Here is a 15,325-nt window from a genome sequence, read left to right as displayed (position 1 = left end):
AAATCCAGATGTTTTGGAGGAGAGACCAACAGGAAACCGTCCGCCGATGGGTTTTATTTAAGTTGGCAGCAGCTGATGAGTTAAATTTAGACGTTTCTCTTTTCCTCTCCACTACGCTGTTGTTGTTTTCATTGGGCCGGCTGATAAAACATTCATTTCCTGAGCTTTCTGCAATCACTGAACCACACCCACAGGACCTCCCCAGTCAAAGAGCACACCCAATAAGGTCAAAAGTCACGGTCAGATGAATGCAAGTTATTAAAACAAACATCCAAATGGTGAGGCTCAGACACCGCCTCCATACTGCCATAACTTTAGGAGGTTATTGCACTTTTCTTATATCCACACATACACACAGACCTACACACACACACAAACACACACACGCGCACACATCTACACACACACACACACACACACACACACAGAAAGTGAGAGGAGGACTGAAAAAGTTTTTAAACCGATGGCATGTCTGGTAAAACTTGTCAAAGAATATTCCTACACTACACTGCCATCTAGTGAGGAGTTGGCAAACATAATGACAGTAAAAGATGTCACCTCTCCTCCTGTGTCTCCTCCTGTCACAAACGCTCTCGTGCTCTCTCTCTCATTTCGGCCTTGGACAGGCTGAACAGCTATCTGGAAAATCAAGAAAATAAGAAGCTCGGGGGCAGTGGAGGCAGGGAACATCGCTGTGGCTGGTAGCTTTGGGCTGGGAGGTTTTATACTTGACATTTGGGCGAGAGCATACATTACTTTAGCTTGTTTCAGTGAAGTGTGTCGGTCAGATGCTTTGTGTTGTTGACATATAGGGGAGAGTGCAATGGCAATAGAACCAAGGCACTTAACACGCCTTGTTTTTATGTAATTAAGACACTTGACTTGTTTTAATGAGACAAGGAATGACAAAAATGGCACAATATCACAAGCAATAGTGTATATTTAAATATGTCATGAGTCTATTAAATGTTTATATGAAGTAATTAAAAATCTAATCTAATCTAATCTTGAAGAATTGTAACTTTTTTCATTTCCCCCTCTCAGCAGCCTTTAACTGAGTATCACATTCATTAGTGTTTAAGCATAAACATGGCTTCATTATCTGAAGGATCTATCTTCAGGTCACAGAGAAAAGTGGTGACATGATCACAAAAATTGGCTACAACAGGACATCACACGGCATGCAAAGGAACACGTCAGGTATATTGATGTAACGGATGTGACAAAAATGAAAAGCTCACTTTCATCCGACTCAGACTGTTATATAAGCTCCGTGAATGACCTAGAAATGCATGAATGAGACTAATGAGTGGTGATGAGCCAAACTTTTCAAGGAGTCATTAAGATTGGATCAAATTAATTTTCGGTTAAGATGTGCGTCTAATACTTTGATCTGAATCCTACAAAGTCATAAGTAAAAAACTGACTTTGTCCTCTTGTGAAGGAGCTAGGACGCAAGCGCTTCAGTGAGGTATTCATCACTGACAACAAGATGTAATGTAAAAGGCTGGAACAGGCTATTGAATTAAAGAGGAGTCGAAAGAGGCACGAGTCAAGAGATTTTTCAGCAGGAATTTTACAGAGGAAAGCATTTGTGCTAGTGACTGTGACTTGTCAGAAACATGACATGAAACCTATGCATCACTTCGAAACATGTAACCAATCACACACATCTTTGAAAAGGTGATATGTGTAGAAAATCACCTTAATCTAGCAGTGGAAGGATGATCATCTGATGGCAGTGGCAGAGATAGTCTGGGACAAATGAGCCTCTTGTCAGGAAGAAACAGATGAAAGATGAAAGTTCTGGTTCTTTCTTGAGCTGCTTTCAACAACATGAGCATGCGCCACCAGTTAGACTTTGCTGCTGTTACTTATCACATAGCCTAACACTTTGTAAATAAATCAAAGTGTTTCCCTTGGGGATAAAGGGCTATGGCCTTTTATATTCAAGAGGCTTTGCAGCATGCTATTGCTGTGCTGTGCACTTGTCATTCAAGCACTTGCCAAGACATTTGCTTTGGTCTTCTACAACACAACCTCCTTCGATAGAAACACACAGATAGGATGAAAATGTTAATCAGACTCTCCTCATTTACTGGCTGGGCCGCTCTTGGCTCTCTGCACCTCCTAACTGGGGCTCAGTGCCTGCCCGGCTCACCACAGAGTGAATGAAAAAGAATGGCTCTGATCTAAAAGGAAAAGCCCCTACTGGGGTTTCACTTTATGCTGGAAGAAGTACAGGGTGCTGTCAGACCAATTTCCCAAGAAGAGGCTGGCACAAAGCAATTAACTGTTGTTGTGGTTGCGATGGAGCCAACAGGGATGGGCTACTTCCTTAATTATAGATAGATTTTCTTCTTTATTGATATTATCATAACTGATGCATAATTTCCAGCCTTCATTTTCTAAATTTTTGTGTATATTATGTTAAGCTTGACAATATCTGGACAGTAGGGAAGAAAGCTATTCACCTTTGTAATGGAATTCATTACCTTTGTTTGTTCCAGGTAATTTGCTTGATGACAGACAGCGCTAGAGCATTAATATTTGAATGGCAGAGAGCTCACTTCTAAAATGACCCAAGGTAGCCTAATGGCTGTTGCAGATATATTGTAATTTCCTTCTGCAGCACCATAATAAAGATAAAAATAGCCCCTTTCTTTAAACAATTATGCCTCCATCATCCCAAACAATACCAATGTACTGAGACAGGTTCACTCAGGAGGACATGAGGCACTTTCCTAACTCGTCTAGCACTCTGGCTTAGCCGTCGTTGAATCACCCCTCACGCTGCGCCATAGATTGCCAAAGCCAGCAAATTTGAGCAACCACAATATCTCCTAAGGTGACTCAAAACCTTAATTACCCCAGGAACAGAGGTATAGATGGATATCTAAGACAGCGTCTCACAGAGTGCTGCACTGCCGCAGAATCCCTGTCAAGCAATTACTACTTCTGCAAAAAATCAGGAGGCAAAGGTAAGGAAAGGAAAGCAAACTTGATTAAAATGAAAAACATTAAAAGTATATCCCCTCCTGTGATCATCATTTTATTGTCCTGCAGTTCTCTATACCTGGCTGAAGCCCAGACTCGTAGATTCATCAGACTTAGTAGTATCAAACTGAGGGGGACTTTAAGACCGCAAAGCTTGGCCAAAACCTGCCCGCCAACAAATACACCCAAAGACATCGTTCCTATTTTGTCATTCCTAAGTTAAATTGATTCATTGACCCTGCAAACATATCCTCAGCATTTGGAATCAAGCCTCTCTGTGCCTTAAATTCATAGCTATGGATTAAAAACAATAACTGTCTAATGGTGGAAACCCCAGATCTGGAGGACTACCAAAATGCAATCAATTGTTCTTTGGCTCAAGGCCTAACTGTACAGCTAATATCATGTAAATCCATTCATACATTCTGAGATATTTGGCAGAATATAATACCTAAGAGACAAAGACATAACCTTGTTAATGTAGGTAATAACAAGGCTGATTTAAGATAAATATGTAATACATTCCGGGAAACTTTCTTTATTTTCTAGGTCAGCGGACGGTTTCTACCATTGGGTTTTTAAAACATAATTATTTTCTAGTTATTTCTAGTAGAATAACAAGGGAACATGTCATTAAAAGTTACTTTCACTGACTTTTAATGACTGAGATGATGATGTGGATGATCACTCCCCCATGAGCTGTAATACTTTGATATACCATGTAAGTTAGCTGTAAGAGTGATACAAGAACTTTCTAATGTAAAACAATGTTGAGATGAAATTTAATGCTCAGATGTGTAAAGCAGGTTCTCTCTCAGGCAGCGTAATTTGTTACCTTTTTATTGTTCCCAGAGTGCTCCGTTATTTGTTTGATCTTCATGAGCTTTTTCAAAGGAACAAAAGTGTTTGTGATCTGAAATACCATGCTGTGTTATTCAAATAACACATCTGGTCATTTGGATTCATAATTGAGTGATCAAAAATTATTTTCAACACAGTTGATAGGAGAAGAAACGATTTTATTTACGATCTTATTTGCAGCACAGTGTCCTGTCAAGATTTGAATAAACACATTCCTTCTTCTTAGGTTACGAGTTACTGCAGAGGCAATTACTAAAAAAACAAAAAAACTAACTGCAGTGTATCTGTTTTCTGGTTATTTTCTCTCCTAGATAATTGAGTAGAGTTTTCAGAGTTTTCAGTGATAAGTGTGTCTGCAGCACATGCCCAACTTGTACCTGAACTTGATCCCTGGGCAGTCCTTGATGTAAATATCATTGAATACTTGAGGCTTTTCACTGTGCAAGAAGACATAATTTTATTGTAGCAGAAACCTTCAGCTCTGGTTTACATTTAGTGCGGGGGCACAGACATCTTATTCAAGAAACTGTGGTGTATATGTGTGTGTTGCAATATTTTTCATTGTTGGGTGTAAAGCAAGCCTAGCCATTATTAAAATATTCAGTTTTGTGGAACTAACTTTACTTTTGTGACATTTTCACACTTTCTTTTTTTTTTGATCTAACAAGACGAAACATCTACAATCATGTTAGCAACTCTGTAAAGCCCAACATAGTCTGCTTAAAAGGACATGACTTTTCACTTTAAGATTGCTGCAGTGCATTTAACAAAGTCCAATTTTGCATGGAGGTGATATGTTAATCCTTCCCATTAATTTCTGTGGAGCTTTTTGTATGTCACTTAATGCCATTAGAGATGCTGCATTTATAATAATAACAGTAGCAGTTTTAGTTTTTGGCACTGAAGCACAGAGCAAAGTGAAACTAAATATGAAACTACAAGCACTGGCTTTAAAATCCTGTCAACAGGTTAAAAAAACCTAGGAGTTATCTTTGATTTAGATCTTAGTTTTTAACCTCACATTAGAAACATAACTAAAAATGGCAGAGTGCGACCGTTTCTCTGGACATGGACACTAATGCATGCCTTTATTACCTGCAGAATTTTCCATTGTAATGCTCTACTTTCTGGTCTCTCTAAGAAAAATATAGCTCAATTACAGTGGCTCCAAAACTCAGCTCAGCTGTCTGTTGAAGAGGACCAGACAGGGAGCACACATCACACCAATTTTAAAGTCTCTGCACTGGCTACCTGCCTGCTTCAGAATCACCAATATTATTTCAGTTTATCCCGAGGTGAACATGAATGTCTATTTCACAGCAATCCGTCCAATAATAATTGAGTGAAAACATCAATATCTTATACATATATTGAGATATTTTTCTGTAAAAATGAAAATTTTGCTGGTGGTGCTACATGAAAAATCAGAGAAGTCATTAGGATTTATCCTCTAGGCAAGACATTTCACTCAAAAACAAATATGTTAATCTTGGACATGGTGGTGCGAGAGGAAATGTCAGGGATAATCAAAATCATTCAGACACATCCTCTGAGGACCATGAAAGTATTTTTTGTGCCAATCCCTCTTGTATATTTTAAGGTATTTACCAGAAAGGTGAAAACTTCAACCTCGTTGTTGTTGTTGTAGTGGTGCTTAATGTAAAGTCAGGGGTTCAACTAAATCATTAGGATTCATCCTTTGGGCACCAAGAGTATCTTTCATGACAGTCCATCAAATAGGTGTCAAGACATTTGACTCAAATATCAACCTCATGGTGCCACTAGAGGGAATATCAGGTATCCCAAAGTTCAGTTGGATTCATCCTCAGGAGAACACAGATGTCTGTGCATAATTTCAGGGCAATCCATCTGATTGTTCTTGGCCCAAAGTGGTGGACTGACTGATGGATCCATCCTTAGAAATACGCTGTTAGAAAGTCTGATCTGATATCCATTGCTATCGGCTGTTAGAAGCAAAGGTGAGTCATTTTGAGACATGTTGCTGTTCCTCCTGTTCTTTCCTGCCGGGTGTTTGTGTTCTGACCAACAAGAACTCCACTGGTGAGGAGGAGGTGCTGTGCCTCTGTAATCAAATTCGGTCTGACTTGTGTACTGCTGTTGCCTATGCAACTTTAAAGATGAAAGCCAGGAGGGAGTCACGTAGTTTTTAGGAGAGAAAACAGGACCATCAATGCAGAATGCAGCAAACAGAGACTGCTGAGTTCAAACCTCTCTTAGCTTTGGCCACAAGTGACAGTTTAGATTCACAGATACAATTCATCTCTGGCAACACAGCGTTGCACACACTCAAGAGGAAATTAGAGAAGAGTCTTAATGTTTTTTTTTTCTTATGCAGAAAGGTTTGTTAAATCTAGTGTGAAACCATTCATTATCAATATCCTTGAGGTTTTCATTATTCACGAAGCGATTGTTGATGCAGCTGAATTGTCCACTATGTAAAAGAATACAAAAATGTATTCTGAGATATTATTCACCAAACACACAGGATGAGATAAAACACGTCATGACTAGATTTATGAGATGATTTATCAGGCAGCGCTCAATCATCTTTTAGAAAACTCTGTCTGCCCACTGGGACATTAGTGGCATATTTGTGGATGTGAGTATTTTAGATATTGTATTTCAAAACAACAACAGCAAAATAATATTATTTATATGCTGTCATTTTTCAGCATTACAACATATAATGAAATCCTGTATGCACCACAGGCAAAAGTTAGGTCATGGCTGTCATGGCCATTTGTTATCTGAATTGCATTTAAGGCTCAGACAGTCCCTGAAAATATATGCGGCTGTTCATTCTACCTTTAATTCATCAATGTACAGGTTCATGCAGTCGACAAAAACGACAAACTCGACATCTGACAGTTTTTAAAATGCAAAAGCACGCACTGTGGCTTTGTACAAAGGCCTCAGGTCTCGCTGTAATCTCAATCAGACAGCTGTAGTTTATTCAAAACGCTGCTGCTTGTGCAGCACATCTCTCTGGTCTCAGATCTTTTCTCTTGTTTCCTGTGTGTCTAAGAATTGATTTTAAAAATACTATTTGTTTTTGTTTTTAAAGCAATAAATGGTTCAGAGCCAAAATACATCTCTGATTTTCTGCTATGATAAGGCAACACGTTCTCACTCCCAACTCATCAAATACAGCAGCTTGATCAGTGGCCATGCACTTGACCCATTGGGACTGAGAACGAGCTGATTATGAACCATCCAGACCTCTCAGATCGTCTGGGGCAGGCTTTCTGTGCCCAGAGTTAAGCAAAACATGGAGGGGCAGCATTCAGTTTTTATACACCACATATGTGGAGCAATGTGCCAGACTTGAGGTCTACTCCAACAATTATTTGGATTACTAGTTCGCCATGAAATTAGCTCTTTAAGGTCCATTCATGACTAATATATAATATAACATCAACATGCTAGCATCAGCACCGTGAGGATTTGCTCAAGTACATACTGTCGGTTATGATCAGGATTTACTGGCTATTTCTCAGTCTAAATATATATTTCCATACGTTTATATTTCCATATATTTTTATTTTTGCTTATAAAGTGTTGATATTTCATGTCACAGGCACAATTCTCAAATGTAATGTTTTAATACCTGACTGTAAACCAAACTATCCTCAGTCAAATGCGAATAAAGTAGAAAAGCCAAGTCAGTTGGTCAGTTATGTGGATTCTTTTATAACTGATTGTGTATAAATGGTTAACTCCTCAAACTGATGACGACTTGGCAGCCAATGCCATCAGTGTATGAATGTGTGTGAATGAGAGATGTCCTGTAAAGCGCTTTGAGTGGTCAAAAGACTGGAAAGGCTATATAAGTACAGTCCATTCACCATTTACCATTACTTTTATTGAGACGGTGTACTGCTCTGTGTTGTGTATTTCTTTTCACTGATTTCACATAATTCTCAGTGTAGATATTGTACAAATTAATTTAACCTCATATTTATCTCATCTTTTACACATGCGCTAGTCTCCTTTGTAAAAACTGGAAAAAGTAAAGATATAAAAAAGAATCTATAGAAACCTAAGGACATCTTTACCTATAATTCATAATAATGAATGTAATAGATGGAAATGAAAGCCCTTTTGGTTATGAAATATAGCCCGGGGTTGGGGGCTGTACCTGATGCTCTTGGTTGTCATTGTCATTATCAAAGCCCAACACGGTTAAATGAAAGAATTAGGGTCACGACTCCAGTATCTTGGCTGTGATTCATGTTAGCCTGCCGTTCTGGGATTTGAACTATAGCTCTTTGAAGACCAACTTCAATCATTTTAATGAGTTCATCATATCGCTGCTGACTGAGATGTCCCTGATGTCACTGCAGGGTCCACACTAAATATATTCCATTGTTGTAACCATTGATTTTTTTCCTCTGATACATCCATTTTTAATGAGCTGGGTCTCTCCTTTGGTCCTCAGAGGCAATCAAAAAATGACACATATACAGTAGAAACCCCAGTGGTGCTCAAACACAGCAGAGCTGTATAGGTTAAAGGTGGATCAAATCCCTTAAAATGTGCCAGAAGGAGTCATTCTACGTGACTACGAATTTCTAAAAGTGGGGTCCAATTAAAAATCAGACCCCAGACTCCTAGAAATGTAACTAAATAGTTGTTTTCCCAAATACAATTTGCCAAGAAATGTAATTGCTGCTTAGATTATGTTTGCAACGTTTTTTCAGTGTGGGATGTATGTTTTTGTGCCCTATGAAAGTCTTAGGGAAGTGGTTGGGTGAATGGCGGGTGCAGAGGGAGGGAGAAGGATCTTAACAAATATTCACATCCTGAGTCCTGTGTGTGGCCACAATTACTTTGGTAAATGTTAGGCAAAGACCACAGAAATCGAATGTTAGTAAAGTAAAGTTTCCTGTCTCATGCTTCAAGTCCCTGTCAATATTTCCCTACCCATAACCAAGTGGTTTGCATTCCTAAATATAAAACTAGCAAGACTGAGGCTTTGCTCAAGGCTGTTCAGCATATCCACATTGTATCCAGTTTGATTTTAGGAAGTCTGGACACCAAACAACTACATAAAATGTGATTTTTGGAAAATCAGATCCAAGCCACATTTGGTTGCATTCCAATCAGATTTCCACAGATGTGACGGTCTGGCCAATCAAACTGGATTTCAAAGTGTATTTTGCGTCCCTTGCAACGTGACACACAACAGTGACTGAAGTGCACCAGAGTGGCTGAGCAGAATCATGGACAAATAAACATTTTGAGCTGATGACGGTCACCAAAATGATTACAACTGATCCTAAGGGGGAACATGAATGTGTGTGCAAAATGTTCACCAAAAAAAACAAACTACTTCTGGCTGTAATAGTTGGGCGGTTCGATCCCCAGCTCCTCTTGTTCAAAATGTCCTCGAGCATGACACTGAAAAACAAAAGCGCTAAGGCTATATAAAGCATTTACCATTAAGAAAAAAAGATATTTTCTGTTGAGTTTCTGGTACATAGATGGTCATAGATGGATAATTTCTAGCTCTGAATATGAACCAGATTACATTTAGAGTGAAAGGACCCCACATTGCTCTAACAATGCACGACGAGAAGGCCTGTTGTTTTTGTATTTTAATTAAAGAGACCAATCACAATCACACATAAATGTAATGTAGGCAATTATGAAGATGATGCAGTCTTATGATGTTATCCATGCAGAACCCACACACAAAAGCAAACTCTCCTTGGCTTTTTAATTTGGTCTTTAAACAGCACTGAATTAGTATCGAGTTAGTCTTGTTATTGCCCGTTATGACTTACAATGTGTGACAGCTGCTGTGACTGATACCTTTATGAACAGAATTAATGGGTTACCCATCTTTAAATGGCCTTATCAAAACCACCATGGGCCTGGAATCTAGCAAACAAATGAATCAATTTTGACTACATTTGACTACTACAATGCAATTAAACCATCGTTAGGGCTCTCATTTACAAAGATAATGAGATCAGAACCTAAAGCCTCACTTTTGATTGATTTCTCTACCACAGGGTGTACTCAGACATGCTTCGATCATGAAAAGACATACTTTAAAAATGACATAGATTATTTGTGTGTTTTTTTTAGTTCTTCACAAAAGATCCATTTGAAACCATTGTAGAACAACCCCGACTGACAGCATTTCTTTTTGTTGCTTAAGCACACCCATGTGAACGTCATGTTTTATTTATGAAGTCTGCAAAAGTGTGCCACAGAGAAGCCTTCCTATGTCAGACTTCAGAAAGCTGGCTGGTGCTCATAAAAGTTTCAGCTCCTTTCGGAATGGAGAGTTCAGACATGTTGTCTTTAATTATTTCATTTGAGATTAAAAGTCTGAAAAATTCACTCTGTATCCAAAAATGGGAATATGTCTCGGTGCATTCTGAGGGTAGCCTCTACTGGACGTTCCATCTTCATTCATAAAACATGAGTAAGATTGGCATGTCTGAGTAACTACATCTGTCTGCCTTTTCTTTTGGGTATGATTCTTGTTTGTATCAGATGTAAGCTTAAACTTATTTTACACTAGCTTTTCAAATTCCTTCACTAAGTGCATTTTCTGCAAACGGACGAAAAACTAGTATCTTCACTGCAGGGGCAAGGGCTTCAAAGTCACACTCTGCTACAGTTAGTGCAACCATCTACAAAAAGCTGTAGCGAACAGGTGTCTGAAGATTAGAGTTTAATATTTAGTGGAATACTTAAAGACTCATTCGCTTTTGTACAGTTAGTGTCCGCAAATGTATAGATCATGAAATTTGCGGAAACACAACATTGCCTAAATTCATCATTAAGAAATCAGAGTATTCTCCCAACATTTGCAGCTTTGATACCAGTAACATTTCCAATGCTGTCACATCAAAAATGTTCTGAGAAGCCACTGAACTCTGATACTATCCCATGTGGGATGCTTGTGCCTCATTTGTGACATGTTTCTTGTTTTCAGTCTTTCACAACAAAGTATAGGGAGTGAAGCCGGATACCGATGAGGTCATGCAGTTAAATAAAGTATCAGTTTCATCATCCTAACGCTGACTACTAATGCTTCCATAAATAGAGAATCTATTGACGTCAGAGTGCGACTCCTCACACAGATTAATTTGAACCTACATAAGGTTTGTGAGTACATTTCTGATGGCCTTGACAACTCTCTCTCTTCTCTCACACCTCCGATAAAACTCAACCGAGAAGTGTGCAAGGCTTTGTGTGTGCTTTTCACAGAGGCAAATCTCAGAGGAGCAGCGGCACGTTGTGCTATGACAGTTGAGCCTGGGACGCTGAAGTCTCGCACTTTTCTTCTTTTCTTTATCTTTCTTTTTTTTTCTTCCTTGGCTACTGAGAATAGGCTGAGTCTTCCCAATTAGCAGTTTTCTGAAGAGGTGTTGTGACAGCTAGGGAATACAATTTACAGTTGTTAAAGCATATCTGAAGTCGCTGTCTGTGTCTAACAAAGATAATGGTAAGCTCGATAACGATCCAGAAAACTATATGAAATGAAGCATTGTGATGAGTGATTGGAAAATGTTTGGATCAAATGTCATCTAATCCTTACAGGCACATCTGTCCAAGCAGCTTAAACACCCCCCTTGAAATTGCTGTCTGCTGCCAGATAATGTAGACCAGTCCCAAATCACACCTGACTATTGTAAGCTGGTGGGAGACCTGCACGGCTTAGCAGAAAGCAGGAAGAAACTTTACAACTGGGAGCCCAAGAAAAGAAATGTGAGATTGCTGCTGTTTCCTAGAAGTGTTGTGTGGCTCCATTTATTATTATCTGACAGAAGACAATGAGCAATGTGTGGATGAAAAATGGAGTAAAGTATTTTCACAGATCTCACAAACTTGTCTTATGAAGTGTCTTCACTAGCAACACAATTCTACATACTTGTGTTTATTTCACTGACAAAACGGCGCCTAGAAGACCAACAAACCGATGCTATACAGATTAAACGAACAAGATATAACGTTGGACAGAGCAAGTCTAGATGTTTATTGTATTTCCAGTCTTTGTGCTAAACTAAGTTAGTCAACTAACGGCTGTAACTTCATATTTAATGCACAGACATGAGAGTGGTGCCGATACTGTTATCTAACTCTCGACAAGAAAGCAAATGTGTGCACATTTTCCCAAAATGTGAAACAGGATATTGTGATCATTGGTCTGTTTTATCTTTCACTCACACTGCGTCTGAATCATAAAAAAAAAAAAATCTCATCATACCTCGTGGGCCATGCTGCGAGGCAGCCACTTTCACATCTTGCCAGTGGCATTGGAGGCAAAAAGACTCAAATATTGATTTCAAATGTTGGTTTTAATCTGGTGGTGAGAGCCATTATGTGAAAGCTGCTCCAGTGAGCTCCATTGATTAATGTTGTCTTTTGAAATGGCAGCCATGGGTCCAGTAAGTACATTTCTTTTATACAGATACACTGCCTCAGTATGTGGTCTTCCACACTATTGTATTCAGTTTTCTTAGTCAACTTTTTCCTCCATTCACCGCTCAGTGTGTCTTGAAGCTGACGTAGCCAGATCAAACAAGTCTGTCTATAAAATGCACACTGACATGCTCTCTATGTATGCCCTCTCCCTCGCTGTGGAATAGATTTATTTCTTTTCCTCTTTATTCTTATGCCATTCATGACAGTCACCTGCATGCTTATAACTTCCTGCCCGAAATGCTCAATGCCAAGGCATTGTAAATGTGAGCACACACAGCTGCAGCCAGAGTTCTGTAAAGCGTGGTGCAGTGCAGACCATCGAGAACAGGGAATAGCAGCAAAGGGACTGACCTATATGAAAGGAGTTGTGCATTTTAGACCTTCAAGCCACTAAAAGTTAAACCTTCATAAGTGGAGACTGACAGCACACTTTCCATCTGTGCTTGGGGGATTCTTGGGGAAGTGCTGCCAAATGCTGTACCTGCGTCCCTGAGGTACAGTGCAGGGTCAGCGCTGAAGGTGGCCACCTCAGCTGGGTGTAAAATGGCCAGTAAATCACAACGGACACAGGACAGTGTCTGTGTGTGTCTATATGTGTGTGTGTGTGTGTAGGGGGTGTTGAATTATGTCTAAAATCTTTTACATTTCAGTGCTGTTCATCCTCAGCGCTCTGTCTACACAATGCATGCACAATCAGCCAGGAGATTTTGCATTCAGGTATCAGGGTACTCTCTGTACACTGGTGAATGTTTATGTTTGCTTGCTATGCCAACATTTGTACATTTGCATGTGCATGTGTGCGTGTGTGTGTGTGCGTGCAGGTCACCCTGAAACTGCCAGACCAGATGTGCAGGAGTCTGGATTGTGTGGAGTGATGAGTGGCTCCCTCGCTGACTCTGCAGACTTGGAACAATGCACACAGGTCTCTCCAGCTAATGAGCTCTCTATATAGGGAGCACACAGACTCTGCCTACAGTTTCAATCAGGGCCTCCATATCTGGGGAGCAGAGCTTTTTATGCTTGTGCTGGCGTCGGACCAAAGAACTTGATACAAAATGCAAATCAGCATCGAGTACCTGAGGTGGCTCCAGTTTGTTTGTGTCACAAGGTGGAGAGTGACAGGTTCTTTGGATCAGGATGGAGTAGGCTCAGGAATGCAGAGGCAGCAAGGCTATTTTTGCTTTCGTCGTTCTTACAGATATGAATTCATAGGCTTTGCGCCTGCATCTTCCATCGGATTCTGTTACAAAGCACTTTTTTTTGTCTGTGAGGGCAAGCAAAAACACATAAAAATACATTTTAAATAACTTCAGAGGTATGTTGCGTGAATAGAAATACTGTATCACATTTATGCCTCACAGCACAAGGACAAAGATGAATCATCTGTTTTAACGTTGTGCGTTCATTGTATTGGAAAGTGCTTCTCCCCCATGGGCTGTTAATACCAACTCAAACATAGGTTACAGGGGCTTAGAGAGTGACGCAGCATCCCTTGAGGCAAGTGTCCAGACTCCTTACTAAGAAACCACTCTACATTATTCATTTCACCTCTAATGTCTTTGTTTCGCATCAGGGCTTAAAACAGAACAGGACCACTACCTTAACTCTGAGAGAGCCTAACTAGCAATGGGAAGCAGAAAATATCAGATAAAAGATCTGTCTGTGCATCGCTGAAAATATACAATAAAGGCGCTATGGCTTCTCCGTCTCACCATTATTAAAAGCCCCTACAAGGAAGGGAAAAGTCTTTTTATCATCACTAGTAGTAGCATGAAACAATGCATAAGCTGAAATCTTCCCAGTGCTAAATATGGCTCTAATGAGTCAGGGAATTGTGGGCTTTTAACCAAGGGTAAATATTTTTACCCGCCTTGTGGTTTTTAACCCCCGGGGAGACAATAGAAAACACTCCACCATGTGTTTTTGGACCGCTGGCTACATTAAGTCTTATAAGGTGGGTAATGATTAAGTTTTTGCACAACAGGCAGTTTGGAATGCAAATCTACTCTTATGCTACCAATCATAGCCTGGTAGCAGTATCATAAAATATTCATTTTCACAGGAACCCTATTCTGTGGTGGTGCAAAAATTCCTCTGATGGAGAAGTACAAAGATAGACTCACATACCCTACAGTGTTCCTGTGCCATATCGTGTACCTGTCAGGGAAATTACAAAGACTCGTGAGCTTGCGTCAGATTTCAAACGCCTAACCTTTCTGTCTTAGGTTTGTGTTTCTCTGGCAGCGCTAAATATATGAGTTGCCCTCTAGTATTTTACAAGCTTGCTGTTTTGATCTATGAGGTTGTGATATAAGCTTTGGTTAATAATTGATGTCTGGAAGGATGTCTCTCTCTAGCTCCTTCATACGACTCAAAAATGACATTCCTGAAAATGAGAGGGGTCTTCTGCTGGATTTCTCTTTGTGAATTACTGATGCACCGTGTGGGAGTTCCCACTCCCTCCTCGCTCCCTTGTTATTGTGCAAAGTTTGGTGTTTTTAAGTTCGCCATGGCCTTTAGACTAGTAAGGAAAGACTGTGCTGACCTCATTAGTGGTTACTGGCTAGCATATGAGACTAGTGATCTGTGTCTTGATGTTTCTATCTGTATGCTAAACAACAAAAATGACCTTCTCTTTTCTCATATGTCTATCTATGACTAATTAAGTTAGGGAAATGGGGACCAGAAGACAACTGCTTTGCAAAGAGAAACATGAGAACAGCGTGTTGCTGCCAGAGCCAAGCTGCTACCAGTGGAGTGTAAGCCAAGTTTAGAGGCATATTGATATTTTATATGATATTTTGGGGAATACACTTTTTTTGCTGTTACATGAGAACTGAAGGGTTTTAATACAGGACCATCCCATATTAGGAAATAAAATGCAGTGTTCCTTACTGAATCAGTGCGGTACATGGTTTGTCCTGTATTTTCATGCACATACTACTATGTGCATGCATATTTTCACATGAATGACATGAAAAATAACAGTTCTAGAGAAGTA

Source organism: Larimichthys crocea, chromosome III (assembly GCF_000972845.2).
Source record: "Larimichthys crocea isolate SSNF chromosome III, L_crocea_2.0, whole genome shotgun sequence".
NCBI classification, from domain to species: Eukaryota; Metazoa; Chordata; class Actinopteri; family Sciaenidae; genus Larimichthys; species Larimichthys crocea.
The sequence above is the reverse complement of the archived record's forward strand: the minus strand, read 5'-3'. Positions refer to the sequence as shown.